The following is a 13475-nucleotide window of genomic DNA, read 5'->3' on the forward strand; positions in this document are numbered from 1 at the left end:
AATTTCCATTAAATATGGAATAAGCATGCATGATTCCCAGAGGAAGTATTTTAATAGCTTTGGCAATGCTCTGACTTTTCCTCTGGCACCAAGTGAATACATATCTCAACAGCTACTACATGGCTTGGTACTAAATTTGGTACAGACAGTCATAGTTCCCAGAAATGTATCCTCATGACCAGAGATGGCAATTTAGAGAGAGAAACTGAAATGCAGGAAAAGTGACAACTGTAACTTTTCTGCTTTTCTACGTTTGCTGTGTTAAATGTAATGTTAAGTTTTTCTCCTGGCAATAGGAAAGCTGTACATTGCCTATTTTTAGCAAGTTTCAGTGTTGAAGAAACCTGTAAACCCGCAGGAAGGGTTCCTTCCATCCACTGAGTTTATATTTTCAACATTGTTCTGTAGCAATTTTTTATTAGGTGTCTCTGTCTGAAATGTCTGAGTTCTGGGAGATTAACTCTGTGATATGAGATAGAACTGAACCCACTGGCTCTTTACCACGACATCAGTGGAAAAAAGGCGCACCATATATAGAAAAAAGCCAAGTCAGCGACAGACACATTGCAAGTCTGTCCATTGATATTCCTTTTTTATTCAACCAGAGCATCTTCTAAATGAATTAAACCCTTTTTACACACACACACACACACACGTTCACATGCACACACACACACACACACACACACACACACACACACACACACACACACACACACACACACACACTGCTGTAAACATGAAGAAATATTGATTGAAAGCTGTTCTCCTTGAAGAGGTGAATCCAGTCGTGCCTCCACCAAACTGGCCAAATTCACCGCCCGTTCTCCGGCGTAGCCAAGAAATCCAGAGATACGTTAACAGGATTAGTTGTTAACTATGCACCTCATGGTGACACAGCTTGCCTTGCCATTGCTCTGACCTAATTGGTTCACACGGGGAGAGAATGAGCTCTCATTGGCCCGCAGTTGTTTCGATTGGCAGCCGTGACATTGACTGCAGTGCTGAGGGGGGACTGTCATTGTGGGTGGTACTGTAGGAAGCACGGTGGGCAGAGGCCACACACACACACACACACACACACATAAATATAAGTACAGACACACACTCTCTCCCTCCCTTTGTCCTCTGTGGAGTGGTGATCGCCCCTCCTCTCATGCCCCCGTGTTCCCCAAGGGAGGCCAAACCTGCTGTGCCATCAGAAGCTCATCCCTTCTTCCCCCCCTCCACCGACTCCCTCAGCCCTAATCTCATCATATCTCAAGCACTCGTCTTCCTCTCTCCTCTCCCACCCGTCCTGTAGCACTGCCACGCCACCAGGATTAGGAATATTAAAACTATTCTGTTGATTTCAGGCCTGTGACCTTCCTCAAAAAGTCCTCCCTCTTTCTTCAGACAGACCTATTAATTCCTTCCCCCCCCCCCCCCCCCCCCCCTCTGCTTTCTTACTTTTCTTTCTGACTATTCAGACGTAATGCTCAATGTCCTGTCAGAAATTCTGCACAGGAGCGGCGTTTTTGTGCCAAAGCGAGGTCATTTCAATGGCAATATTGCTGCCGGTATCTTTACTTGGCCCACGAAATATCCTGCAAGATCGTATCACCTATTCTGCTGTCTCCTTATGTATCTATTAGAAACACAAAGAAACACCAGTTTCAGATCAAACAAAGACGTTTCATTTCCAGCCTTGCCACAGTTTACTGTCCATGAAAATACAATCGCATCCTGGAAATTTTTTCCTTTTTTTTTTTTTTTTTTTAATCCCAGCTCCAAATCAAATAGGAAATAAATGCAAATGAGTTTTTTTCTTTATTATGATTTCTCACCGAGTGTGCACCGCCTGACTGTATCTTAATATGAATCCATGAAGATGGCTACTGCCTTCGTAAAACCTGAGGGGATTTCAGCATCACATCTTGACAGCAATTAGTGGCACAATCTGTTTCATGCTCGCTGATATAACTAGGCTCTGGACAGATCTCATACTGAAGTGTTACAATGTTCTCTACATCTTAATATTATTCAACTGTGGAAGAGGAGAAACACACAGGACTCAGCCTACAGAAATCAACTGTGCTTTTAAAGCAGATGTTTCAATCAAAAAAAAAAATAGATAACATGATTTTTCACCTTACTGTGGCCTTTCGTGTAACAATCTGGAGTTTTTTTGTGTCCATGGCTTCCTATCTGGGGTGTTAAAAGAGATCTTTATATCTGTAATGGTTTTGGTAAAAAAAAAACAACAAAAAAAACACAAGATGGAAAGAAAACACGTCAGAACGCAAAGACGAAAATTCGGTTTTAATGATTCAGCTTGCTCTAATCTTCAAAATCAAAAACGCGACAAAAAGAAAAACATATCTGTAACATTCACCAAAGCCTGTGATGCCTGTTTTAAAAATGATAGATTCTTGTACAAAAAAAAAAAAAACATTATAAAATAGCAGAAAAGACTTACGGATACAAACACAAAATGAAGATAAGAAATGCCTTCAACTATTCTAGAGGGGAGGATTTAAAAAAAAGTAAAAAGAAATGCTTCTTTAAGAAAATGTGTATGTTTTTTATTCAATTTTCTAGTAGTTGCAAACAAAACTTGGTGTTTTTTCTCTTTGTGTGTTGTGTGTTGTCTTAATATTTGAATGTATTTTACTGCAGTGCGAATTTGCCAAAGATATCATATCACTTGATTTCTCCTCTATTTTCGGTTTCTTTTGTTTTTGTTCCTGAATTGTGACCAATTTTGTTCAGAAAACTGGAAATAAATGGTGAATTTGATATTATGCTTATTTTTCATAATTCTATTGTTAATATTATTGTTATTTTTTATTTCCTGGGTTTGAGTTAACTGTGAAATATTAAATTGCAGTTTGCTTGATGCATCTCTTCATATTCAGTCTGTGTACCTGTCCATCCGTCCACCTGAGTGACTGTTGTTGGTGAATTATTCCATTTATGTACCTGTAATGTGAAGCTAAGAAGTAATTATTTGTAAATATTTGCCATAATTTTATTGGTCCTTCAGAATAAAAAAAAATAATTTTTTGGAAGTTAAAGGTTCTGTGTCAGTACTTAGCTGCAGATTTCCATGTGTTTGTGTTCGTGTAAGTCAGCATGCATACAAACAAATGTCACATTCCTCAACATCCAGCTTCGACCTGGACAGTCGGAGGCTTCCAGAGCAGGAGGCTGTTTGTGCCTCAGTGTGACCCCGTGGTGCAGCTTTCATCCTGGAGACACAGATCTCATCTTGGGGCATCTGTCTGGAGGCGAGAGGGGGGACACGCACCCTCCCTTTCCTCTTCCCACCACTCAGAGTGAATGGAGTGTCCCAGTGCTGCAGTCTTGGCTGCGGGCCGAGTCCAGGAGGGGGCAGAGGTGTGTGTGTGTGTGTGTGTGTGTGTGTGTGTGTGTGTGTGTGTGTGTGTGTGTGTGTGTGTGTGTGGAGGAAAAGAGGACGAGGAGGAGGAAGAAAGGGGGAGAGGGGTGATAATAGGACACAAGCCACGACATGGCGACAACACGCCACACACACAGAAAACAGCACAATCCCAGCTTGAGACACAGGCTCGGCTGTCCGCAGCTTGGGTGCCTGCCCAGGACACCAGAGTGGGCCGGTGCTTATGTGTGTGTGTGTGTGTGTGTGTGTGTGCACATCTAAGCGCGATTTGGTTACTTGCCAACTGAAGGAAGCTCTGTCACGCTGTAGAGCACAGAATATGGCATAATATGAACACTTAAGAGTAAGTTAACAATCACTGCATCAGGGCTGGATTAACATGAAAGGGGTCCCGGGGCAAAAAAAAAAAAAGAGAAAATTAAAGAAAAAAGAAAAAGAAATTAGCTTTAGGGCCCCAGTGACGCTTTTCTTCCCAATCCCATTCCATTTCTAGAAACCAACCTGTGGTTTGATGCTCCATTCTCCAGGTTGTCAATCAGTTTAGTGTGTAACAACCTGTTTAAAAAGTATTTTATCTAAATGGAAATTGCACCCATTCTTCATGTCAAAGACAATTTACTGGTCATGGGAGAGACGACACAGAGCAAGCTGTAAAGATGTCCTCTAGAGCTCTGGCTGGAGCTTTGTCCAGTCTAAAACACACCTGGAGGGGCGTGAGGTTCAAAAGACATGGGTGTTTAGCAAGATGCTATTATGTTGTAACTACAGGAAATGTTAAGATTCACTGTTTTTGGGGACTGACCAAAGCAACATTATGTAACGTAACTTCAAATGTATGTTGATGATACAGTGGTTTATAACAGGGTGAATGGTGTCTCTGTCTCAGCTATCACTTGTTTCTGCATTCTATTGCTTCAGTGAGAGGGTAGGATTACTGCTTATACACATCTTTACTTCAGTAAGTTTTCATAAAATATGTTACATTGTTATGACTGATGTGTTTTGTTTGGGGTGAGCACCTAAATTGGTCTGAAAAAACTGTTACAGAACTGGGATTTGTATTTACGACGGGCATGATGGTGCAGTACATTTCCAGCACAGATTCCCCTCTGTAGATGCGAAAGGCTCATTCTAAGATAACAAAAACACAACCATTGTTAGTTTCAGGTGATCATACACTAATGAATACAGTTTTACGTCTATTATATTGCATTTTCACATCTGAGTCCTGGAAATCCTGCACACTGGACCTTTAAATTCAGGCCGTTTGTACCTCTGATGCTTCAGTTTCTCTTCTTGTATCTATCGCTTACAGAATTGACTGAAATTTTAGAGTAATCTCACAAAGGACCCCACAGGACCTGATGACAAGATTTGGTTACAAAGCAGGCGTCACATCAAAACTTCAGCCCACATCACCAAATGTGCAATGAATCAAATCACCAAAAACTAATTGTCACAATCACAGGACAATCTTTCCTTCAGGCCTTAATTCAAACATTCAGCCTCTGCACCAATGACGCATGTGACGAGAATGCAGTGAGATTAAAGTACGGACGGACTGTTTAACTTTGCACAACCACTGTATAAAAAGCTACTGTAGTTTATGCTCAAAGACTACTAAAAATGTGGCCAAACATTCACTGTACGTAACAGTGTTTGTCTGACAGATGCAGAGCCGCTGTAGGATCTGTCAGAGCAATGTCAGCCCGAAAAATGAGTGTTTGACAGTGCTGACTTAGTTGGAAAGCAGTGCCACACCCTCCACCCTCTTTGCTCCCCTTCTGTTGCTCCAGATTACATAACATGACTAGGTGCTGACATGTTCTGCCTCCCCTCCTCTTCCTCCTCCTCTTAGCTTCCTATACAAGAGCAGGAGACAGACAACAGTGGTACTTACGGAGGCCAAGAAGTCATGCAAATTAACGTCAGTCAGCATCAGTATTTTTTGGCCCCCCAGAGCCCCTGTAGGGAGGAGGTGTGGGGCCAACTGAGTATAATTGGGCCTCAGCTGATTAGTGAAGAGGGGGCTCATGCAGGAGAGAGCAGGGAACGAGAAGGAGGAGATGCTGAGGAGATATTAGAAGTGAGAGAGCAGGGCCTTTGAATCAAACAGGAGGAGAAGAAAGGGGGAAGCTGACAAAACACACAGAGGAAGAAAGAGGACGGAGCGGGGAGTGCGCTAATGCACGCGTTGCATATTCATGACTACTGCTGTGTTTGCATTCGCACTCTCGCTGCCATCTTTGCTCTCTCGCTAGTCGATACTGTTTATCTCCACGGGCGAATTTGTCTCGTCTTGATATGTTGTGCGTTTGGGTGTAGAAACATTTCTGAAGATGTGCAACAGGCATGTAAATTGCTATGCGTTATTTATCATTTTGTGTTCATTTATTTAAGGGATTCCTCTGGTTTGTACAACTCTGTTCTTTTGGATCACATTCCCTGTTAGTTACTACTATTAGTTACTATGACATTGTACTCCCTGAGTCCATTGCTGAGATCTGGGAAAGTGGTGAGATTCCCTAAATGAAGAAGAAGGCAAGAAATACAAGCACACAGATGTTCAAGTTTTAATCACTGTATCACCAAAGACAATCAATATGTCAATATTGGATGAGACTGCAACACTTCCTTTCTTCTTTTACAACACCAAAATTGTAAAAGAAATCTTGCTTTTTACAATATCTGTGCACTGGTGGATATAGGCAAATGTAAAGCTACCATGACGTCAACCATCACTTCGTGGACTGCCATTTTGAAGCTATGGGTTTGGCATTACAGCCGTCGCTATCTTAGTTTTTGGGACACTTAGAAAAACCAGAGGACACACTCTGGTAGCTGCAAGGTAGCCATGTCCAAAAGCATACCCTGATCTCTTGTCTATTTTACTCTAAATGGAACCATAATTTATAAAATGATCAACGTGCTGCGTTGAAGACGACTTCAAACTAGCGATTGAGGCCATAAACCCATTTAAAAACTGTTAACTGATGTAATAAATCAGATAAGAACTAATTTTCTCATAAGCTCACATACAATCAGACTTCTTTTTGGAACCAGTTGCGTTGCCCCCTGCTGGCTATGAGACAAAATGCAGGTTTGAGGCTCGACAGCTCTGTCCATATATATATATATTTTTTAATATCAAAATACAGTCTAGTGTTGGGTTAGGCACCCACACTTTACACTGTTACTTGCCTTGTCTATTTATGTCATTTATAATTTATGTCATTTATAATGTCAAATTGTACAGTTGTCTATTTACTTTTCTATTTTTCTATATATTTATACATGTTTATTCTTTTCTATATGTTATGTTAAGTCACTAGAGGTTGAGAGTAACGAAATTTCGATTCTCTGCTTGTCCTGTACATGCTGCAGAATTGACAATAAAGTTGACTTTGACTTTGACTTTGACTTTAAGATTGTGGTAACGATTGATAAGAAGGCAAACGTTAATTGTCATATTGTCAAAAGTCAAACATGCTGCAGGCCCATTTGCCACTCCGACCTCCTCAACTTGTGCCTCACTACATCAAGGAGATGCCACTTCCTGCATCAACATACAACATGTTGAGACTTGAGGTAAATTGCGAGGTCGAGACTTGTCCAATATGAAGCCTACTGGTTGGCTAAATGTATATAAAAGTAAAGGTGAATCCGAACTGTCCATTATCAACACCCCACTCATTCTTCTGGACTTCATTACCACACTTCAGGCATGTACATCTAGTTTTACACCACAAAACAGTGTTTCAGGTGATCAAGATAAGCTGGAGGGTAAAGGGGTTGTCTTAAATCAGAATTATAATTTTCTTCAGGTAAAGAAAAAAAAAGTTTTAAATTGTCGTGAACTTGGATGATGTTAGTCTGACTCTGCGCTTGTAAATACTAGAAATCTGGATATCTTAAAGCTTAAAGTCTTTGGAATTTAATTGAATAAACTACCAACCAATGACAGGCGAGGGACTGCAGGCCAACATTTCTTCATTTTAAGGGGTCGGGAAGAGGCCTCAGTCCCACTTTCATGTTTAGTTGCATGCCAGCTGTTTCTATCATCACCCTTAAAGCAACATGTAGAAATTCTTATTTTGTGCGATTTCCACCCAAGACACTGGACCATCAAAACGCTATTAAAGCTCTTATTTTATAGGTAAAGGCTTGGAGAGAAGTGATCCAGGCCTCTGCTGGACTGACTCCTGGCTCATCAAGTGAGCAGAAACTCTCTGACAGCCTCAGACGGAAGAAAATGTGGTTTGACCTTATCACAGAAGACATTTGGACCTCACAGAATGAGCCTTTACATGCCTCTCGTTGCCCTTTACAGCAGCGTCTCTCTCACACACACACACACACACAAAGACACATCGAAGTCACAGAGATGATTATTACACAGTGACAGTGGTAAAGATGAGCGAGGCTTGTACAGAGTGCTTATGTGCTGTGTTTCAGTCATTAAGGCCCCCCGGACACCAGAAATGACGAGACATGTAGTTCCATGTAAAGTTTTTTTCCCGCCCTCGGGCCGTCACTCACAATCACTCCCTCACACAGATACTACATGTAACAAATGTCAGACGTGAGTACAGTGTGTGTGTGTGTGTGTGTGTGTGTGTGTGTGTGTGTGTGTGTGTGTGTGTACGTGTGTCAGCGTGTGGATGTCGGACCATTGACAGGCATGGAAGCAGCTTGTTGAACTAATAGCCTAACTAATGTGTCTACATCCCCTCCCTCCCTCCCTCCCTCCCTCATCCCCTCCTTCCCTCCTTCCCTCTCTCATCCCCTCCCTCCCTCCTCACCTCCCTCATCCCCTCTCCCCTCTGCAAAACTGACATCTATGAACTGAGCAGAGAAAGGAGGGACGGAGGAAAAGGAGGGGAAAGGGGGGGGGAGAGCGTTGACAAGCGGCAGACCCTCTCGCCCTCCCGTCTGACTCCGTCTATCTCCACCTCGCTCCCTGAGGGTTTGTCTCAGAGGATGGTGCTATGATGAATAGGCCTGTCTAAGCTAACCTAGCAGAGACCAATTAGAGAGAGAGAGAGAGAGAGAGAGAGAGAGAGAGAGAGAGAGAGAGAAGAAGAGGAAAACGAAGAAGAAGCAGAAGAAGAAGAAGAAGAAGAAGAAGAAGTAGAAGAAACAGAAAAACAATGAGAGAAACTGAGGCAACGGGAGAGCAAGAGACAGAGAGGGGAAGGGAGAGATCGAGAGGAAGGGCCGATAGGTTAAGAAGAAGAAGGAAAGAGGATCGGGGTAAAGAGGGAAGTTTAAGACAATGCATGTTGGGAGTACAGTTGTCTAAGTGTGTGTGTATGTGTGTGCATGTGCGTGTGTGTGTGTGTGTGTGTGTGTGGGCGAGCTGTCAGTGCTGAGAGAGAGGCAGTGTGAGAGGGGCTGGCCTCTTAAGTCTTAACCTCGTCTGCTGCTGCAGGAGAGGCTTTGACAGCAGAGACGCACAAACAGGACTGAACCTCGCAAAACACCTCCTCCTCCTCCTCCTCCTCCTCCCCCTCTTCCTCCTCTCTTCTTCCTACTGATTATTCTGTTAGTCCTTATTACATTAGCAGCCTAGCAGCTTTTGTCCCACAAGTTGAGCTATCACGTTATCTTCTGGAGACATTTTTGTATCAATAAAAGTACAAATATCCCCAGGCATCCCAGATCGATTGTTGCTAGCGGCTTCAGGACTGCATTTCCCAGAGATCGACTAAATCACTTTTTCATTTTCTGCTTTTTTTTTTTTTTTTTTTTTAAATCTTTTGTTACTGGTGATTCATCTGTTGGCATCTGCAGCTGTCATTTCACCGTGCCTGTATTTTGCTGCATAGTGCAATACGTTTACTTTAAGTGTCAGAATCTGCTTTTTTGGCCAGATACATGTACAGATACAAGGAATTACACTGCTGTCAATTCACTTTCCAAAACAGACATACAGCTGAATGAAGTTCAACAATGGGGGGGGGGGGGGCTGAATGGTCAGGATTGCATGTAGAATGTGACACAAGCCAGTGTGTGCATATGTCTATGTATATCGAATCATTTCAAATCAAGAGTCCACAGCATGCAATTTGTAAAAAAGTGATTATTCATGTGTCAGAAATCTGTGTTTGATTCTCACTGCAGAGTAAATATGTGTTATCACGTGAGGATTTATTGAACGAGGCAGTGATTTATAACGAAGCATCTGCAGGATGTTTGTTAGCAGGACTGTACCCAAAGAAGAAAATTCAAAAGAAAATCAAGAGAGAAAAAAAAGATAGCACCGCGCTATCATCACAAGGCTCGCCATAACTTCTTAAAGTTGTCTTCTTATATGACCAAAGGCAGAAAGACACACACACGCTGTCGTAATTATTGGTTTCACACTTTATGCTGAGGAAAGTTACATTTTCTCTGGAAGCGCCAATATATCAGACATGGATACGTCATATCATCAAGCCCACAAATTTAACTGATGAAATGGTTTGATAATGGGAACATTGGCAGGTCAAAAACATGGTAACCTTCCCTGTTTCTACCATCCCTCCCATATGACTGCATATGACGGTTGCATCCCACTGGATAACCTTGGCACCCCACATAGGCCGAGTCTGGCCTGAGATCAAATCCCACCAACACTTCCTCGCCTGTGTCTGCCAGGCTAATTTTCCCTCCTTCAAACAAACATTTGATAAATGGCCTCCTCGCTCTCCTCTTTTTAAAATGGGAAAACTCTCCCTCCCCTTCCTCCAGACGATCTCTGTCGTCCTCTCCCCATCGCCGAGACAATTACAAAACATCCTGCTTCCCATTTATCACTAACAATTAAACAGCATGGACGGAGGCTACTTCATAAGCAGCGAGGAGAGGGCGCGGAGAGCGGGAGCAGACGAATGCGAGTGGAATGAAGTAGAGTCAACAGTGAGAAAGAGAGAGGAAGGCTGACAGCACAATTAAGGTTTTTAATTCTCTGCTTGAGTGGGCCGGTCCAGTCTTTATGCTAATTAGGATGCCACGGCCATGTAATAAATCTCTATGATCCAGCCTCATTTCCCCTCCGTCTCTCTGTCTGTCTCTTTCACACACACTCACGCACATTTACAACAGCACAGAAAGTTCACCCATTACTTTTCATGGCTGCGCCCTCAGGCTGGAGTGTTAATAGTTTTGATAAAATTGTTTCTTCGTGCTTTTTTTTTTTTTTTAATGCTTCCCTGTGATCTGAGAGCCACAGCGTGTCAGCACATACTGTTTACTGGTTGGCCAAGCATTCGCTATCTTGGCTCGACGCCTATACCACATGTAGTTTCTCTCCCTGTTAACTCCCTTTATTAGTGTTTTTCAGGAATATGGTCTGCGAGCCCCCGCGCTGTCGGACTGCGCCCGTATAAACACACATTTAAAAGGCACAATGAATGCAGAAAATATTCTCTTATTCCTCTCTCTTTTTCTCTTATCCGCTCATCTCCGTTTGACGGACATGTCTAATGATAACATCTGCGGATGGGAGGAAAACAGCACAACAATCCGCTGATAATTGGGGCACCACGTTTAAAGATGAGGAGAGAGAAAGTGAGAGCCATAGATAAGTGGACAACTGCATGTTGTTTTTTAAAGTAACAACTGGCAGATATATTTTCACCCTCATTTAGGTCACGAGGATGCACGCTAATCAGTGTTTTTCTTTTCCTTGCTTCCTGCAAAGTGTCCCAAAGCCAATTTAAAACACAGAATCTGTGTAAAAATCAACTACAGTTGTATGTTCATTAAGTAAATGAAGGTAAACACATGTCAGAGCAAATTGAGGGGGATTTTTACTCCAAAGACACACAATGTGATCATTTGTTTTCAGCAGAACTCAGCCTTGCTGCGCAACCCTACGACCAAACATCCTCCGCCTGCTTTTGGAGTCACGCATCTCCAGTTTCTTCCACTGGTGTAACACCTTTTCACTGGTGGCGTCGCTGTCAGCCATTTTGTTCTGCGTCATTGTCAAAATGGCCACAACCCCAACCACCAGAGCGAGGTGGAGCAGGTACAGGGCCACGTGGAGACATGTCAGCAGCAGGGAGACGCAGACGCTGGCAACGCACCAAGGACCGGCCAGGAGCAGAAGCAGGGACTGTTGGAGGGAGCGGAGGACGAGAGCCGGGATGGACAGGACGAGTCTGAGCAGCATGGAGGTGAGCCAGGAGTACAGAGACAGAGGAGACAAGAGGAGAGACACCGCTGCCTTGCTCATGGATGCTGCCTGAAAGACACAAATGCAAGGTGGAAACATAATATATAATTATAAAATGGACTGGTGTCTATGGTAGCCATGGTTGCTAGATTACATATTCATCATCTTTAAGTTGTTATGGTGAATCTGATCTACACATCCAGCAGACACGGAGCAACACTGTCATACTTTTGGAGCTGGCTTCTGGCCACCTGGCAAAATTTAAGTCCAAATATTTTGAGTTCTGGTTTGGTCTCTACCAACTCCCGTGGGAAATGTCTGGCTCCCTGGCTGCTAAACGCTCCACTATGTTCACCAGCTATCTGTGTCTGTCTGCCATTGGGTGCTGGTCAGGTAGTGCACAGTCGGTTTTTAGCATCTTTACTCTGAAAACTGTTCCCTGCTGCAGCTGAGAAGTGAACCAAAGTGAACCAAAACTGTAAAGCTTGGAGGCCAGAAAACCAAAACAATCAGCTCAAAGACACTAGAATGCTCCATAGAGCCAAGGGTAACTGCTTAATCGGGTTGGAATTAATAGGGTCGATCCCTTTGATTGCAAAGCTTTCATAGTTACATTTGATTACTTTTGTGTTACACTAAAAAACTTAAAATTTTGCATTCATTGAACAGTCAGTAGTGAGGAGACAGACAGGAAAAATGGGTTTGACAAGCAACAAATTTTTATCAGCTGAAATCAAACCATTGGCATTGCAGCTCTGTGGCAGATTACTAAATGTCTGAAGTATAAAAGTATATTTAAATAAACAAAACAAAATCATCTGGAGAATCTCAGGATAACCATAACCTTTTTTTTTTTTTTCCTCGCATGGATCTTTTAACCATGGAACCAGCACATCATAGCACAAGTGGGCTCATCTGCCTTCATTTATTTGCATCAACCTACCTCACAAGGATTTCCATGCAAGGCGTCATCAGACGTTAGAGCCTTGTGAAGCCCTGAAAAATGAGCAACATACAGATACGCAGACAGAAGAACCAAAGAAATGGATGTGTCATGCAGCTGCCTCACACACATACACACACACAACAGCAAGCAAAATTGTTGGACCATATCGTTATAATAGCACTTCTCAAGAAACATAAACTCACATAGGAAAAGGAGAATGAGAGCGATTGCCAGCAGAGGCCTCATTTCTCCTACACGCCTTCACACTCCCAAGCCTGAAAACAACAAAACACAGTTCAGCACCAAGCTGCCCTAATCTGTTCGAGTATGCGCACGACTCAACAGGAACTGCACATTTTAATAACTTGATGAGGGCAGTTTGTGATAGATTTACACGTCTACTCACCTAACACACTTCTTCCAATCTGGATGTATAACTGTGGGTCAGTTCACTCTGGCTTCTGTCGCACGGTTGCCTTCACACTATTCTATATTCATGTTAAATTCTCTGCTCTAATTCATTAATCCTCCTCTGGACATTGTGCAAGACTCTTGCTCTCAAATCAGTGTGGACTATTCTGCCTGATTGAGGGAGTTGTCAGCGCCACCTGTTTGAGTGGAGGGTCAACAACATCAATCATTTCAAGACAGATCATGATTTGAAAGGCGAGGTCAGAATTTGAAGGTAGCTCCAAAAACATAGAGTAACTGCCAACTGCTACCCAATACATCCTCTACAAGCTATCTTTGGCTAGTTTCTCTTACATATTTAGATGCAGTCAGCTGTGGAGCTGATGGCTGTACTAGCTAACTGGAGCCAGCCTGGACCATGACCTCAGATCATTGGAGTAGTCACTGTGGGCTCAGCTGGACACTAGACTGGGACTGAGCACGCCTACGTGACCAACATAGGCCAGTTTGACCACAGGTGGTACAGTATGGAGGTGATTTACAGGGGCCCTGACTTC

Source organism: Acanthopagrus latus, chromosome 1 (assembly GCF_904848185.1).
Source record: "Acanthopagrus latus isolate v.2019 chromosome 1, fAcaLat1.1, whole genome shotgun sequence".
Lineage (NCBI taxonomy): Eukaryota > Metazoa > Chordata > Actinopteri > Spariformes > Sparidae > Acanthopagrus > Acanthopagrus latus.